At 37.1% G+C, this 19,532-nt stretch overlaps 1 protein-coding gene across 3 annotated transcripts in view; it reads left to right on the top strand.

Annotated features, from left to right (window-relative positions):
- LOC124219107 (zinc finger protein 567) overlaps positions 1-19,532 on the top strand; it is a 169,192-nt gene that overhangs the window by 58,961 nt on the left and 90,699 nt on the right. The window lies entirely within an intron of this gene.

Below are 19,532 nucleotides of genomic sequence, written 5' to 3'. Positions count from 1 at the left end.
TAATTAGGAACAAGGGGAATCGAGTTACCGAGAATTATTACACTACGCCGGCTTATGAAAGTAGATGCATTATCTATTGCCAAGCAAAGTAAATCAAAGGACGCTATCAGTCAGTATGTCAATATAATGCTTATATGCAAGTTTGCGTCTGTTCGATACGAATTCCCTCCAAATATGGCGTATTAGCCTTTACGCTATCAAACAGGCTTGACCTATCCCCCCCCCCATTCCCTGACACTGTCAATTGGTTACACAATATGCACCTCACTCTCTTTTCTGACAAATTTTATTTCTCATTGATGAATGTTGAATACCTCTAATTTGACGCAAGTCCTAATTGATGCTTGCACGACATACTCTGCAACACGGTCAATGTTTATTTTCTTACCTGAAGCATTCAAAAGTCTGCAAATAATCACAAAACATCAATTACTCTAAAAAATTGTATAGACAATTATGTAAACATTCGTTTTCATAATTAATATTTCTGAAGGGTTATATACTTATCTAATGCAATGGTGTTAGTCAGGTCTGGTTAATTTATTTATGTCGGTATTTAATTTGGAAAGGTTATGTTCTTTAGACATTTCTATGGGACAGCTCAAGACAAAGACAGAAACTACAAACCATCACGAAATAACTACAAACCATTATCTATCTACGATTTATTTTCTCGGCTTTTATTCGGAATAGGATAGCCTGGAGTGGTCACACAATTATTTCCACAATCCAGAATCATAAAGCCAGCTCTTTGCGTATCTGCCAGACCATGACAGATCTCGATCAATACACTATACAACAGTTGCCAACCATATAGGTGACTGAGATATAATAAGCATAGAGGAGGGAAGACAGCTCTGAAAGTGTCCCCCAACTAAAAAGAAAGAGAAAATGAAAGCCGTCTACCTTTCTCTTTCTACTCGAGCATACAACATACACCCGTATTCATAGTCTCTCCTTATCTCAAGGATAAAGGACGCCTTGATCAAGGCTTCCTTGAATCTCAGAGGCGTCTTCGTTTCATAGTCACAACTTGGCTCTCCCTTCCAGAAGGAAGATATATTTAGGGATATGTGATTGCTTATGGTTGTAAAACTGCTGATCGAAGCGCCACTCGGCTATATTTCAAATCTAACTTAAACCGCTTGGCTCTCATTGTCAAGTTGCGTCGGTTAATGAGAGTGTATAACCTCAAAGAAGTTAACCTGTAGACTGGCTGTGATCTCTGCGTCATACGGGTCATAAGTGCATAGACGCCAAGCGCAAGCGCAAGCGTTGGCTACATGAAACGAAACAGTCAATCGCAGTGCCGAAGGTTTCCTCAAGGAAGCTCGAGACCTGCCTTGAAAGAAGGAGGCCAATAAGACTCCTTGTTCTGTCGAGGAAGGTCTATGAAACGTGAAATGAGGAACAAGGAATCCTTGTTCCTCAAGGAAGGACTATGAATACGGGTGATAGGGTTCTGATATTAGCTCCCAGTGCTACCAATAATATTTTATCTCGTTTGCGCTGCCGAGTTCGTGGGTAGCTCTGCTTCTATTCTAGGGAGTTTTTAGCGCTGCCAGCTAATTTCGGAACGCACCCAAACAGTTAGGCATTATACATAGGCACCTTTTATTTTCTTTTTCATTCTAATAAGAAGGCACTTCCACTTACACGAGAACCTAAAGGTCCCATACTTTATTGTAATACCTCTATGGGATGGAACTTTTTCTTTTCGATCGATATCTGTCAAGCTCTAGAGCAGTCCCTGTATACTTTGCGAGGTTATTTCTGAGATGGTCAATTCCACAATGAAGCATATTTCGAACCGTATAAAAGTAGTAAGAGTTGTTTCTCAAGAATTATCATCATAGTTTATTTTGTGGCAGTTAAAATTTTCGTATTGAGCTGTGATGTAAACGTAATCGTGTAATTGATAAACCCTGAATCTGTGAAACGTATAGCCAACAGCATAGGATGTTTTCGATTCGGCAAGATCGGTCCTATTGTCCACCGACTAAGAGAAGACCGTATTTTTTTTTTTCAAATATAATTAATTTCTACTTTTATCCTGTACGGCAAAACAATTTACCGTAATGCACAATTTTTAATACGAGCTGCAATAAGTTCTGAAAAATCGTACACTTTACAATATGAATACCTATGCTTGTTTATGTATTATTACATATCCGTTCTACATTCAATTATCCAGCAAACGAGAACGAATGGTTCTTACACGAAACTCCACCGGAACCAACGGGAGTAAAGAATCACCGACATGGCAAATCATACCAAACAAAAAACGCCGTAGAACCTTCAGATTAACGGACAGTGACGACGAAGAACGTAACCAAATTCAAACCAGAAACAGATTTACTGCCCTCAACAACGTACACGACCAACCGTGTAATAGCCAGAACAAGAGCCCAAACAATAACAACAAGACTGAGACAAGCACGAGAGAACCGAAGCCACCGCCGATATTCGTACCGGACGTTCGATCAATCATCGATCTGGAGAAGTGCCTCGAGAGAGTGGTAACCAAGCAACAATACACACACAAAACCATGAACACCGATGGCAACATAAAAATAATGCCACAAGACTCAGAATCCTATCGAAAAATTATTCACATGCTCAATGAGGAAGAAGCATCGTACCACATTTTCCAGCTGAAACAACAGCGAGCATATCGAATAGTACTGCGGTCCCTGCACCCTTCCACTGCACTCGAAGACATAAAAAACGCCATCGATGAATTAGTACACCAGGTGAGGAACGTTACAAACATACGAAACAATAAAACCAAAATACCGTTACCTCTGTTTTTTGTCGACTTAGAGCCGAGCCCAAACAACAAAGATATTTACAAAATTGACCTCCTCTTAAACGCCAAAATTAAGATCGAACCGCCAAAAAATCACGGGACGCCTGGCAGATGTGAAACATCGACATTATTTTGTAAAATTAAAATCAATTATAATTAATAATCAATTTAAAAAAATTAAAATTAATTAAAATAAATAATCAATTTAAAAAAATAATTTGTTTTTAAGTAAAATACAGGTTATGTGTACCGTAGTAAACAACACTGTATACACTATGGAGTATACACTATAGGTATCCGAGCTCAGTGTGGCGAGAGAGATGGCTTGACGCCGGATCGAGTGGGAAGAGAATCGTACAGTCGATTGCGCATGGCGACGCGTCACCACACCGTACACACTACTACATATAGACTGTATATATATACCATCATATAGCGTGGCGACGTGTCGCCACGGCATGCGTCGCCACGCCAGAAATCGGTTTTACGTGCGGCTATAGATGTTTCACATCAAAAACCAGGCAATAATTCATTGTATTAGATGCCAGCGATACGGGCATACTAAGTCATACTGCCACAGAAAGTTTAGATGCGTCAAATGCGGAGATGACCACCCTACATCCTCCTACAAAAAACCAAAAGAGACACCAGCAAAATGCGTCCACTGTGAGGGTAATCACCCGGCTAATTACAAAGGCTGTCAGGTATATCAGGACATTCTAGAAAAAAGAAACTCCGTTAACCAAAAGCCCCAATGGCACAGATCAAGGCCACAGTATGTAAACAACTCCCACGAAGATCTCCCTACACAAACCCAAAATATTCCCCCGATTGTAAACGGTGCTCACTATCAAAGCTACGCACAAGCGGCTGGAGCCAACCCAAACACTCGCCCAAGCAGTACGGAAGACAACAGAAAAATGCTAAATGTCCTCGAAAAATCATTTAATGAATTCAGACAAGCAATAACACAACAAAACGAGTTACTGAATACCATGCTAAAATTACTGACCACGGTACTCACCAAGTTCACGGAAAAATAATTCAACTACTACCGATTAGCTCTGTGGAACGCCAATGGCCTAGCCAACCACAAACAAGAACTGACAACATTCTTACACATAAACGAAATCGATATCCTTCTAGTCTCAGAGACTCACTTCACAGATAAGAGCTACATCAAAATAAACGGGTATAACCTCTACAACACTAACCACCCCGACGGCACCGCGCATGGAGGAACGGCAATATTTGTTAAAAAATCTATCAAACACTACGAAATACTACCCTACACCAAGGATTACCTACAGGCAACGAACATCATTGTAGACAACAAAAAGCTAGGCCCCCTAGTGGTATCAGCGGTGTACTGCCCTCCGAGACATAGTATCAAAGAAAATAAATTTGCTGACTTTCTTCGAGAACTGAGGCCTCGTTTTATTGCTGGGGGAGACTTTAATGCAAAACACCCTACATGGGGATCGAGACTAGCGACAACTAGAGGAAGAGAACTACGAAAAGCAATGACAGCCCTGCACTGCGATCAACTCTCTTCGGGAAATCCAACCTATTGGCCGTCAGACAGAAACAAAACACCGGATGTACTGGACTTCTTTATATCTAAAGGAGTAGCGAAAAATTATACGCACACAGAATCCAGCCTGGATTTATCATCTGACCACACCCCAGTAAAACTAATGCTCTACACGGAAATAACCGAAAAAGAAACTCTACCATCACTACACAATAAAAACACAGACTGGCTCGTATTTCAAGACAGAATCGAGTACTTAATAAACCTACATGTTCCTCTAAAAAACGAAACCGACATTGATGATGCAACGGAATACTTGAACCAACTAATCCAAGACGCAGCAAGGGAATCCACACCGAACGCTGGCGTTCGTTGTACAGCCATAAACTATCCAATCCAAATAAAACGGAAAATCTCTGAAAAGAGAAGACTCAGCAGACGGTGGCAGCTGAGCAGAAACCCTATCGATAAAAGAGAAGTTAACAAAGTAACTCGAGAACTAAAAAAAATAATCCCTGAACACAATAATCGCAACATTGAAGGTTACCTAGCAAACCTAACCAACACAAAAAGCATAGACTACTCCCTGTGGAAAGCAACAAAAAGAATCAACAATATGCAGAACAACAATCCACCAATCAAAAAAAAAAAAAGTAACGGGAGCTGGGCGCAAAGCGACGCCGAAAAAGCTAAGATATTTGCAGAACATCTTGCACAAGTCTTCACTCCCCTCCCTGCACAGGACAACGACGTAGACATACTCAGTTTCCTAGACTGTCCACTCCCAATGGAACCTCCGATCCGACACTTTTCCCCTGCGGAAATTGGAAACACAATACGCGAGAACATAAATGCAAAGAAAAGTCATGGCTACGACTTAATCACCGGATTAACTCTCAAAAAACTTCCAAGAAAAGGGCTAGTGTTTCTCACCAACCTGTTCAATGCCATCATACGCCTATCGGACATACCCAATCAGTGGAAAGTCGCGCAAATAATCATGATCCCAAAACTTGGAAAACCACCAAACTCTGTCACATCCTACCGACCCATCAGCCTCCTACCCGTTATGGCCAAACTACTCGAAAAGCTACTGTTGACAAGAATGAAAAACACCATCACTGCCCAGAGCCTGATTCCTGCACATCAATTTGGATTCAGACCTCAATATTCAACTGTAGAACAAGTAAACAGGGTATACAACGCCATAGCGAACGCACTCGAGGAAAAAAAGTACTGCTCTGCAGTGTTTCTGAACATTGAACAAGCCTTTGACAAGGTGTGGCACGATGGATTGCTGCACAAAATTAAAACGTAACTTTCGCAGTTTTACCTACTGCTAAAATCTCATTTGCACAATCGGAAATTCGAAGTGAGATATGGCATGGAATATTCCGATTTCTTTCCCATTAACTCAGGAGTTCCCCAAGGAAGTGTGCTAGGCCCGGTCCTCTACACACTGTTCATGTCTGACCTCCCGAAGGGGCAAGAAACCACCACAGCCACGTTCGCCGACGACACTGCCGTATTATCAGTGCACGAAGACCCGGAAACAGCCTCAAGGACACTCCAAAACGAACTAAAGAACATCGAGAAATGGTTGAAAAAATGGAAAATCAAAGCCAGCGTTACAAAGTCGGTCCATGTCACATTTACTATGAAGAAAAGTAACTGCCATGCAGTCAAGCAGAATGACGTACCCCTCCCCCGAGTTGAAGAGGTCAAATACCTCGACATGCACCTCCACAAAAAACTAACCTGGGCATCTCATATAAAAAAGAAAAGAAAAGAACTTGACCTAAAAATCAAAAAAATGTACTGGTTAATAGGCAAGAAATCTAAGCTATCGCTGTATAACAAGCTCTTGATATACAAAACAGTACTCAAACCAATTTGGACATACGGAATTCAACTCTGGGGAACGGCCAGCAACTCAAATATCGAAATCCTACAAAGATTCCAATCCAAAGTGCTCAGAGCAATAACAAATGCCCCCTGGTACATTTCCAACGCAACACTCCACAACGACCTCAGAATCGACACAGTCAGAAACGCAGCCAAAAATCAAAGTACCAGCTACGAAACGCGCATTGACCAACATCCCAACCAGTTAGCAACGCAATTACTCGACAGAAATCGCATCGCACGTAGGCTGAAGAAATGGAAACCGCTAGACCTTCGGCAACGGTTAACGATTGAAAACAAATAAACAAATACAATAGCAATAGCAGTGAGCATCGTTGGATGCAACTGCTACCCTGACCAACCTCTTTTCTTTTCTTTTTCTCATATAATCACTCAACAAAATTATTTAATGTTATATAACATAGCAGCTGATAATTGCAAATAAAAAAAAAAAAAAAAAATAAATTTGTATATTTTGCTGTTGTCTAATAATCTTGACTACATGCTAGAATTCGTTCTCACTTGTACAATTATTCTCAAGGAGTAGAGAGATGCACGTGACCCTAAGTAACCACCTATGTGAAGTTGGCAATCCACTAAACGGAAAGGTATTTTTTTATATTTTAATCGATTGTACTCGGTGTGTACCTGATTGTACCACCTTAAATTTCGTTTGTACCTTAAGGGGGAAAAAAATATAAGGGGAAGAAAAACTGGTCCCCAAACCATGTTGAGCTAAATATTTTGCGTTGATGCTATTGTGAAAAGCATCATTTGTACTCGTTTGTACCGATGTTATTTTGAAAAAAAAAAATCGATTTTTTTCGATTTTTTTTTCCTCAATTTCCCTAATTTATTTAAATTTTTTTTCCCGATTTATTTCCTTAATAAATGGATAAATAAATACAATCGTTGGTACAAATGGGTACACACGATTTCTCGGAGGTACAAACGATATTATCATCCGTACCAATGGGTACAAACGATTTCTCGGTGGTACAATGAGGTGCAAACGATATAATCGTTGGCATAAACAAGTAACAACGATTTCTAGATGGTACAAAAAAGTATTACCGATTTTATCATCGATACAAACGAGTACAAACGATAAAATCGTTGGTACAAACGGGTACAAACGATTTCTCGGTGGTACAATGAGGTACGAACGATATAATCGTCCGTACCAATGGGTACAAACGATATAATCGTTGGTACGAACAGGTACAAACGATTTCTCGGTAGTACAATGAGGTACAAACGATATAATCGTTGGTACGAACGGGTACAAACAATTTCTCGGTGGTACAATGAGGTACAAACGATATAATCGTTGGTAAAAACGGGTACAAACGATTTTTCGGTGGTACAATGAGGTACAAACGATATAATCGTTGGTACAAACGGGTACAAACGATTTCTCGGTGGTACAATGAGGTACAAACGATATAACCGTTGATACAAACGGTTACAAACGATTTCTCGATGGTACAAACAAGTATTACCGATTTAATCATCAGTAAAAACCAATACAAACGATATAACCGTTGGTACAAACGGGTACAAATGATACGATCAGGTACACACCGAGTACAATCGATTGAAATATAAAAAAATGCCTTTCCGTTTAGTGGGTTGCCAACTTCACATAGGTTAAGTAACCCTGTGTACCCTGATGAAAACAATTTGTGGATGAAAGACCAAGGCATTCGATTCAATACATATTTGTACATCTTGTTTATACAAGTATTGTCCATACGTGCCAATAATTTTTTCTTTGTTTTCTTACGAAGATTGCAAAGTAAGAGGTTCTATACATCCCTTTTGATACTTGCTCAGAAAAACATTCTTCTAATCTGCGTTCCCAGTTATATTTAACGTTATTCGAGCTTCTATCTCTTAGTTCTTTTTATCGCAAGAAACAAATTTTAGAGTATCTGTAATCTGACATGGCAAGTATCTTCTCAAGCATATTCAAAGCAAGTTTTAGGATCTCCACCGATAACCGATATCTTCCAAGTCTAATCCTAATCGCATGGTTTGGTGTACTTTGGGGTAGCTCCCTTGCAAAGAAAGAGCATTGAACTTTTTCCAGCTTGTGAAGATATCTCACTCTCCATATCTGAGTAAATTTTTCAAAGAATCGATATTTTTTTTTTTGTTTGTAATTCAAAGAATATTGTGTCTAAAGGCCATAGGATGATAAGCATAGTGAATCGGCCCCAGAAGGATATTTGGATCATCATTTCAGGCTATGTCGGTACTAATAAGATACGTTGATCTTGCAAGTTTGATTTTTATCTACCTTGGTTTAGGAATAAATCGAAAATAACAGAAAATCACAAAAATTTTCTTTCTCAAAAACGGCTTTACCGATTAGAATGAAATTTGGTCACATCACGGAACTATATGTATAAAGGCTATAATCAAGAAAAACAACAACTCATAATCTTCATAATAACCATTTGAAACAGGCGATTTTTCTCAAAATTATTTTGTTTCTCCATGATAACGTTTTCGTACGATTTTGAAACTAATTTTTTTAAATAACTTTTTCGATACACAATAACCTCTCAAATCCACAAATTGATCGAAAAGATACGCCATATTGATAATAATAAAAAACCGATTTATTTCAATGTTCTTACCCTTGAAATAACAGAAACAAAACTTATTCGATTACTTTGTAAGTGCAGATATTCAAAACAGTAATATGGAAACAATTTGTTTTTATTACAATACTTTATTATTCGAAAATTAATTATAAACTATGGTTTTGCATACTTATAATAAAACTACACTTTAGAGAATATAAACGTTCCTTCTCAATTATCAGTTCGTTCGGCAGCCATAAAATGGCACTGTTATTTAATGTTGGTAATACCACCATTTTATCTCCGACGAAAAACCATCAGACCTGTTGCTTCAAATTGTTCACTAGTTGGTAGCAAGCAGTTAGCTAACCTAATAAATATTAACCGTCGATATTAAAAATAAGTTTTGTTCGTACTTTTGTCTTGATTTGATCATTAAGGTAGTACGGTCGCGCAAGCTAAATTTCAAGAAATCTTTCAAACTTGGAATATAAGTAGTTGAATGCTTAATATATACGCTGTTAAAATTAGGAGACGATTTACCTCGTCTAACAGGAGATATTTGCAATTAAAAATGATGTTTTTTGTGTAGCAAATGATATGTAGCATAGGGAAAGCGTGGGAAAATGGCAAGTTTTTATTTTTTTTTATATTATAGATTCTTGGTGATCGGTCAATTAAGAAAACGTAATTTTAGTTAACGTTTCGACCCGGATATGGGCCCTCCTCAGAACGATTTATTTTAAAAAACTGTCAAAAATAACAAAAAAAGAATTTTATAGTATAAATCATGGTACTAGAAGTAATCGGACCTAATTATTGTAGATGTAATACTCTTAGAGCTATTAAATATTGTTGATAGTAAGACCTTATGATTAAATGAGATAAGGATGTTTTTTGGTGTTATTTACCTTTTGAATTAAGTAAGTGTAATAAGATGTAGTCGAATTCACAATTACAATTGGTGGAAACAGTGTTCTTTTGAGTGACGGTAGACAATGTCAATCTTCAAGTTATTTTATATGTGAGAGTTAAAAGTTGGTAGTCATTAATTAAAAAGATTAAAGAAGTATGTTTCTTCACAGTCAGTATGTCATAGTGTTAAAAGGTAATTAAAGAAGGTCGTTTTAGCAATGAAATTAATTCACAGGTGTCAATTAAGTGGAGGTAAGCTCTTTATAATTAAGTTCTACATGTCTAACGAAAGATTGTTGGTTGAACCAATTGGATCAACAGGTGAATAACGACTGATGGGAGAAAACAATATAATCCAGAGTGAAGGTGAACCTATTATAAACAATTATACAAAAAAAACAATAAATATTTTGTAAGAAAAGTTATGTAGAAAGGACTGTAAATGGAGACGAGATAATTTTTTAAAAAAAAAATAAAAATAGTTAAGGTTAAACAATATTTGTTGTGTGGGCAGAGATTAGAGGTTTGTAAATATTGCTTAAATGTTCAACGTCTTGTCTGAGATTAACGGAATTGGTGTGACCTACAATGTTGCACATTTCTAATAACAGTCTTCTATAGTAATTGTTTTCTTCACAAAGGATGTTTGTGTTGTCGTAATTAAATGTGTGCTGTTTATCGATACTATGTTTCGTTAGAGCTGTGTGCCGTTCTTCAATCTCATGTATGTTGCGTTGGTGTTCCCTAATTCTAGTATTGAGATGTCGACCCGTTTGACCTATGTAGACTTGATTGCAGTCATTGCATGGTATTTTATACACGACATTAGATCGTTTGCCTATGGGGATCTTGTCTTTGCCTGTATCAAAAACTAGTTGTAGGTCAAGTACCCCAAAAACAACATCAATAATTTTGTCACTGATCAAAAAATCCGTGAGACCATGATTTTAAAAAAAAATAATCCTGAAATCATGATTCTAAAAGCTGACAAAGGTAATACGTCGGTTGCTATGTACAGAGACACGTATAATGAAAAAATGAGACAGCAGCTTTCTGACACTACTACGTATAGAATTACTAGATATGATTTGTGTAACTCCTTACAAAATAGGGTGAATAAGCTCTCTTTTAATTGGTTTACCTCTAAATTTATAACTAAAAATCTACATCGAAATATTTCTACGTACAATAGTGTTCCTCCACGCGCATATGGGCTTCCAAAAATCCACAAAGAGGATGTCCCTTTAAGAATAATAGTCTCATTTGTTAATAGCCCGACCTATACCTTAGCCAAAACTATCAATTCATGGCTCACCACCAATATCAAACCTCCCATCTCGAGAGTTAAGGATAGTTTTTTATTAGTTGATAAAATTAAGACATTGATTATCCCGGACAATTACACGTTAATATCTTTAGATGTAATTTCACTGTTTACTAACGTTCCTACAGATCTCGCTTTGCGTGCAATAAACAACCGTTGGGATTCTTTAGAAAATAAGATCCCAATTCCCCTTAGTGAACTTGAAAAAGCCTTAATAATATGTTTTGACTCCGCAATTTTTAAATTTAATAACGAGACTTATGCACAACAATTTGGTTTGCCTATGGGATCTCCTCTTTCCCCAATCCTGTCAGACCTCGTCATGGAAGACCTGGAAACTTCTTGCATAAACGATCTAGGTTTTAATTTACCGTTCTACTTTCGATACGTGGATGATATTCTTACTGCTGTTCCAAATGAAAAAATACATCACATTCTTAATATTTTTAACGGGTACCATCCTAGAATACAATTTACTATCGAAACAGAAGAAAATAATGCCATCAGTTTCCTAGACGTATTGCTGATACACAGCAATAATAATATTAAGACAGATTGGTTTCATAAAAAAATATGGTCACAAAGATACTTGAATTTTAACTCTCACCATCCTTTGTCCTTCAAAATAGGCATCATCTGTAACCTTGTTGACAGAGCTATCAAACTAGCTAGTACAGAGTTCCAGGAAAAAAACCTGGCGCTCATATACAATGTACTAAGATCGAATGATTACCCTCATGGCCTATTACAACAACAAATTAATAAGAGACGCTCCTACATCAACAACATACTTGACCACAATATTGACTCTGCTTCCGTTGAAGATAACAATAGACCTGCTACTACATACATCCCCATTCCATGTGTAGCCGGCCTATTTGAGTCACTTAATCGTTTATTCGCTAAATATAATGTAAAGTTTGTTGGAAAAAATTCAAAAGACCTACAACTAGTTTTTGATACAGGCAAAGACAAGATCCCCATAGGCAAACGATCTAATGTCGTGTATAAAATACCATGCAATGACTGCAATCAAGTCTACATAGGTCAAACGGGTCGACATCTCAATACTAGAATTAGGGAACACCAACGCAACATACATGAGATTGAAGAACGGCACACAGCTCTAACGAAACATAGTATCGATAAACAGCACACATTTAATTACGACAACACAAACATCCTTTGTGAAGAAAACAATTACTATAGAAGACTGTTATTAGAAATGTGCAACATTGTAGGTCACACCAATTCCGTTAATCTCAGACAAGACGTTGAACATTTAAGCAATATTTACAAACCTCTAATCTCTGCCCACACAACAAATATTGTTTAACCTTAACTATTTTTATTTTTTTTTTAAAAAATTATCTCGTCTCCATTTACAGTCCTTTCTACATAACTTTTCTTACAAAATATTTATTGTTTTTTTTGTATAATTGTTTATAATAGGTTCACCTTCACTCTGGATTATATTGTTTTCTCCCATCAGTCGTTATTCACCTGTTGATCCAATTGGTTCAACCAACAATCTTTCGTTAGACATGTAGAACTTAATTATAAAGAGCTTACCTCCACTTAATTGACACCTGTGAATTAATTTCATTGCTAAAACGACCTTCTTTAATTACCTTTTAACACTATGACATACTGACTGTGAAGAAACATACTTCTTTAATCTTTTTAATTAATGACTACCAACTTTTAACTCTCACATATAAAATAACTTGAAGATTGACATTGTCTACCGTCACTCAAAAGAACACTGTTTCCACCAATTGTAATTGTGAATTCGACTACATCTTATTACACTTACTTAATTCAAAAGGTAAATAACACCAAAAAACATCCTTATCTCATTTAATCATAAGGTCTTACTATCAACAATATTTAATAGCTCTAAGAGTATTACATCTACAATAATTAGGTCCGATTACTTCTAGTACCATGATTTATACTATAAAATTCTTTTTTTGTTATTTTTGACAGTTTTTTAAAATAAATCGTTCTGAGGAGGGCCCATATCCGGGTCGAAACGTTAACTAAAATTACGTTTTCTTAATTGACCGATCACCAAGAATCTATAATATATTACATACGAGGTCGAGAATTCTTATTCATCAGTTCATTTTTTTTTCCTTGAAGGAATTTTACCGTTCTCACAAAAAATTAATACAACGAAGAAAAATATTATTGAGTTTTTCAATTGTTTCCTCTATGATTAGTCGTGGAAGGATGAGAGAGATAGAGATAATGTTTTTTTTTTGTCTTTATTTCGGTGACACAACGCGCACTGGTTTATTTGAAAAAAGAAAAAAAGTCTTTATCGAGAAAACTGAAAATAAACTATCTTTAGAAAAACTGAAATATACTATCTTTAGCTGCTTGTTTAACAAAAAAAATAACAAAGAAAATATAGCTTAGATCTGGAACTTGGATTTGCCTCTCTCTTTTATTTCTCTGAGCGAACTGACTCGTGCGTCGTTCGGGCGGACTTGACGCCAAGGCTTCTTCATAAGAAACAGGTTGTCGCGCTTCTAGAAAGTTCCATCCCGACGCCTGCTTTTGATTGGCCGAAGCCCTCAAGCCCGAGATTGGGAGAAGAGCGAAACCCATAAAGGCGGACTCGCTAAGAACTATTTTTCTCAATAAATATATTTTCAGCAATTGAAAAAAAGATGAAAATTATTTACCTCGTCCTTTAAATAATAAATCAAAATGAATCACATATTTAAATGATTACGTTTAGTGGAGGGGATATGAGAAACAGTCACGAGTAAACGAAACGGCAACGTTGGAACGGGTGAAATGGCGGAGCATAAAAATGAGCGCGAAAATACGAAACGGTTAAAGACATAATAAAGTAATAATAATTTTTCATTGGATACTAATAATTAGTAGAAATAATAATTATATAAAAAAAACATTTTTTATAAAGTTTTATCAATTTATTTATGACAATCATATCAAATATAGAATATATTAAACGAAATATCTATAACGAAGTATACAACAAAACTTCAGTGATAAATAATATTTGTCTATTAAAATATTCATTCATAATAAATATTTTTGAGCAATATATTAAAAAAATACATTATTCGATACAAATAGCATTATTTTTTTTCGAAAAACTTAACTAACTTATCAAGAACTCTTTTATTTTTGGAAACTCTTGCCTTTTTATCACAACCAGGACTTTTTAAGTATTGCATAAACTTTTCAGTTCCCTCACTTTGATATTTTGTTACTAAATGATTATATTTTATACCTTCAGAGGCCATTTTTTTGAAAATATGATCTGACACTACGCCTTTTAAAGGAGACAAATCTATCATTGCAGTGGCAGTCATTTTTAATTTAGTCAGATGATTTAAACATGTTCTGTAGGATTTAGAATTTGAAAATAAATGATTTTCATCAGTTAATGCGATTAACTGCTCTAAGATATTTACATCATACATTGCTTCATGAAATTGATCATCTAACTTGACATTCAAATGTTCACCAGCTAGTGTTGAAAGTTTAAATTCACCTGGAATTTTTTTAGTGACAAAATGTTTTTTAAACAAAGGCAATGAGTCAGAAAACCCAGTAATTTTATTAAAACTTTGCACCATAGAGCATTTTAAAATTGCACGGAGTAAATGCGATTTATCAAAATTCACGTTATGCGCAACAAGTAAACATGGTTTACATGATAGGCTTAAAAATTGTCGAAAGCCTTGAAGCGCATCCTTCAGCGGAACAGACAAAACTTTGGTTCCCCTTAAGTATAAATCACCTTTTATATTCTTTAGTCCAGTATGGACAGAAGCCTTTTCATCAATGTGCTTTGTTGGATTTATGTAAACACTAAACGCTCGACCTTCACACGATGCCGCAATTTGTAGAATTTCGTCCGATTTGCTAAAACCAGACGTTTCTAAATCAAAATATACTAGATTACAGGTTTTAGGTGTTATTTTAATCTCAGTGCCTTCCAATTGTGAGTTATCAAAGTCTATGGAAGCCTCACATGACTCGGAAAAACCGAAATTCGGCTGATATTATATACCTTTTGTGCTTTCATTTTTTTTCTTCAACTTCTCGCGTTCTTCGGCTAAGAAATCCTTCGTTTTTTAGCATCCGGTAATTTAGCAGTTTCAGATCGTTTTTCCCGCTTGAGATCAGATTGTTTAGCATATAAAGCTGTGTACTGCCCTGATGGCAGCCCCAAAGTTTTGCGAAACTCCATGAGGTATGATTCACCATCATTTTTCACATACACTGAGCTAGTAAGACGAAAACTCGACGATTCACTTCGGCTGTAACAAATATTCTTGGGTGATTTGTGAGCCATGATATTGTTAAACGACTCATTCGCTTGACTCGATTCAGCAATCGAGAATTTCTGAGCATTGGCGGCGTACTTTGTAAATGAAGCAGATAATTCATTATATAATGAAGTATCTGAAAGGGTGATTTTTTGTCGAGTAGAACCATTTTTCCGGCTACACCAAGCGCCACAATTTTCGTGGCAATTAAATAAATGATCTGGAATGCTAGGTAATGTATTTGCTAAATTCTTACTGTTGCCGGAATTTTGAGCAATAGCATATCCAAAGCATTTTTTAATGTGTTCAATGCTACCTTTTTTTTTCATTTCTTTGTAATTAGCTAGTTTGTATAAATCCTTACCGAAATTTTTTTTCAAATGATTTCTATCACAAAGCTTGTGAACATTTTCTGGATTTCCTCGACATACCGCCGCAATCGTCGAACTGTCCTCATCGCCAATTAATACTCGAGCAGCAAGATTATATTCTTTAAGAATCTTACTGTCATTTATTAATGCTGCTCCAGTATCTGCCTCCATCACTTTAGCACTGCCCTCAAAATTTTTTCTATAGTCGTCGTCATCCTTGCTTTTACCTTGATCACAGTACTTACATTTTCGAATCCGATCAGCGTAATCCAAAATTTTTCCACTCAAAAACCCAATAATAGTGCCATAACCGTTCAGACTGTCGTAACTTCTTCCATTCCCTCGCTTACTCCATCCCATGTCGTAGGACACAATAATGTTGACAACTTCTCCGACAGCTGAGTCTAATTTTGAATTTTTGTTGTTATTTTCGTCGATGTTCTTTCCAGCCGAAATTAAACTCATGTGATGCGGATAAATATCTTCTGCTATTTCTTGTGGCCTAGTAAAACAAAAAAAGAAAAGCTAGGGATGACATAATACAGGAAAAATGAAGGTTTACCTTCCAATATTTTTAGTATTTATTGATTTATGTATAAACAATCGATGTGTATATTTATATATATGTATATAGTTTGTCACAAAATAATTGATGAAAAAGTCAACACATTTTTGAAGAACACCTCGTTCTGGATGTATAAGAAAAAAACAATCTTGTAAAATATGTACAATTATAAATCATTATTATACCAAAATTTTAAAATTCAAGGTGGAAGTAAAAATTCAAATGTATGTAAATTTAACAATTATCTCCAAATCATTATTTATATACATATATATTAATATAAGTGTCGTTTGGCACATTCCACGAATATTTTCACAGATACAGATATAATAAGATTACATCAGTGCCTGTTAAAATATTCGCAGAATATTCGCACTTCCGACATCAATAAGTATATGTATAAAAAAGTATTTTTCTAAGTGATAGAGGTAATTCCAAAAAAATTGACGTAGCATTGTTGTGGAAAACCAAATAAAACTTACAAAAATTCACACAATTTTTCGACGTTATCAATCACTAGTTGCCGTTCTTCTTCAGCAGCTTTCCTACAGCTTTCCTGGGCAGCCTTTTCAATTGCAGGGCCAATTTCTCTTTCATACCTCTTAAACATTTTCGTAGAAATTCCAGGCATATTTGAACAAGCCAATATTTTGTTCAGTCCAGCGCAGCCATAGCCAGCATGTACAGCACCTATGATAAATACGTAAAAATCAGTATTTCATTTACTCACAATGATTAAATTTTATTTTCTTTCGAGTAATCATACAATTTAATGACTTATCATGTTTCAATAAAATATTAATAACTAATGTATGTTTAATAAACTTACCGAGTACTACGCCCGTGGTGGTATCAGAATGTTAACATTTTTATTATTGTGGACAGCATGAGATTTTCCAGTTGATACTCGTGTTATAGCATTACATTTCATACATTTGACCCTCAGGATAGAATCTAACCCTGAACGTGTTTCATCCACTGTATCATCGAGAGAGAGTACGTTAGTCCATTGACAGCATCTCAAGTTTTTGCATAATTCTCTCAATTCTACCAGACGAGGACCCTCCAAGAGGTTAAACTCAACAGGTTTATTTGCTGCTTCTTTTTTCGCTTGTAAACTACTCGCTATTTTGATTTTTTTATCCAGCACTTTTTTTTTTATAAAACGTCCTTTATAACGAAGTCGATCTCCCATTATTAGTTCTTAAATGAAATCACTTCAATCGCAATAAAATAAATCAAATACTTATGTTTACGTCGAGAATAAACTATACGTGAACCCGGGCTGTACAAGGCGAGTAAGAAAAAAAATATGCGACGTTGCCAGATATTCATACAGACAAAAGTTACCGTAGTATGAGCGTATCTGTATAGAGAGTATAATAGTGTGAGGGGTACAGTCCAGTCAAATAAACTTGGCCTACAATGTTAGTTCCATAGATACGTAAAACATAGGTGGTGAGCCAAAACTTCTGGACTGCACTGTCGGGAAAGAACTACCTTAATATTATTCAACGATTTTTTCATGCGAATGAAAGTATGTCTACGTCTAAAGGTAATAATTCGAAGTCTTGCATTTGTTCAAAAGTCATTGAAAAAATATCTCCAATAAAAGAAAACTCTTCAGCATCTTCGTCGCATTGTATATGTTTTGGAGTGCCCGATATTCTTTCAATGGTTCCAAATACCCTCAAAGGTTGATCCAGATGTTCTTCTGGGGCCGATTCACTATGCTTATCGTCCTATGGTCTTTAGAATGAAAACGCTCGATCAAAGTTAGAATTCTGTTTTCGGATGACATTATCAAGAAAGTCCACCAACCACCAGGCAAATATAACAATTATTTTAGATATTTCGAGATGGCGTTATCGCTGACGTTTTTGATATTGACGAATTACCTAGAGCATCACATTTCCAGTCGTGAAAGAGAATTTTTCACTTATTCGTGGAAGCTGAAGTCACATGGCCTGTTCTCTTACTCTTCAGTGTGCGAAATATTGCATCCTGGCGAAGGAGAGTTCTTACATGAATATTGAAGTTAATAACGTTGTCGTAATGATTCATGCTGAGGAAAAATCGTTATTTTGTGATTTTGGAAGTCTCTGAAAAGTAAACTGAAATAAAACAAAACACACACATATGTCGAAATCTTAGCTCCTCATCTATGCGATGGCCCTTGTAATAGAGCCCTCGTGTGAGCCGTGCCTGATGCATTGTCCCAGAGTTTCGCAAAGCGGGCCTGAGCCTGATTCCTGGATAGGCACTTCACGTACCCTGGAGATATGCCAGTGAGGCAGTCTTCGTCGCTTGTTCAGCGAGAGGCGCTCTCTCTGGCTAGGTTGTGCGTCAGCTCGTTGCCTTGGATGCCGCTATGTCTTGGCACCCATAGAAAGCTCACGCGATTGTCCTGTGCCAGCCGTGTTAGTAAGCTAACGCAGTCTCATGCCAACACTGACCTTATGACGTATGCGTTCAAGGATTTGTCTACAGCTCGGTTGTCGCTACGAATGTAAATGTGCTTGCATTTGTAGCCCCTGCTCAGAATGTACCTGGCACAGGCTGGTAAGGCATACACTTCGGCTTGAAGCACTGAGGCCGTGGGTCTCAGGCCGAATGAAATACTCCTTCTGGGTCCCCCGCACCAGATGCCGGCCCCAGTGCCCGTTTCTGTTTTAGACCCGTCTGTGTAACACACGAATCCCTTTAGCCAGAGTATTTCATCTGGGCTGTTCACCCAGTTTTCTCTGTGGGGGTAGGTTACCCTGAAAGCGTGGGCAAACTAGAATCCGCTGGGGCAATGGTCGCCGCTCATGGGTGGTCTGTGGTGCCCCTACCCGGTGCAGTATTACCGTGTGCCGTACACTGGTGTGCCTGCAAAGCCTCAGACGCCACAAGCGTAACGCCGCTCTTCAGGCCGCCTCCTCCACCATGGTGTGTGGGAGTGGAAGAACCAGAAGAGCCCTCATGGCAATTCTGGGGGTGGTTTTAAGAGCCCTCGTCATACCGAGGATTGCTATCCAGTAGATGCAGTCGTATGCCTTGTGGATTATGACCTTACCCATTGCGAGCCACAAAATAAGCGAGGCATAAGTGATCTGAGGTAGGATGATGGCTATGAATATCCATCGAATCACTCTCGGTTGCAGTAGCCAGGTTCGGCCCACCATCCTTCTGCAGGGCTGGTAAGTGGCCGTGGCCCTCT

The sequence above is a fragment of the Neodiprion pinetum genome, chromosome 5 (assembly GCF_021155775.2).
Source record: "Neodiprion pinetum isolate iyNeoPine1 chromosome 5, iyNeoPine1.2, whole genome shotgun sequence".
In the NCBI taxonomy this organism is placed as follows: Eukaryota; Metazoa; Arthropoda; class Insecta; order Hymenoptera; family Diprionidae; genus Neodiprion; species Neodiprion pinetum.
This window is presented reverse-complemented; position numbering and strand designations above follow the sequence as displayed.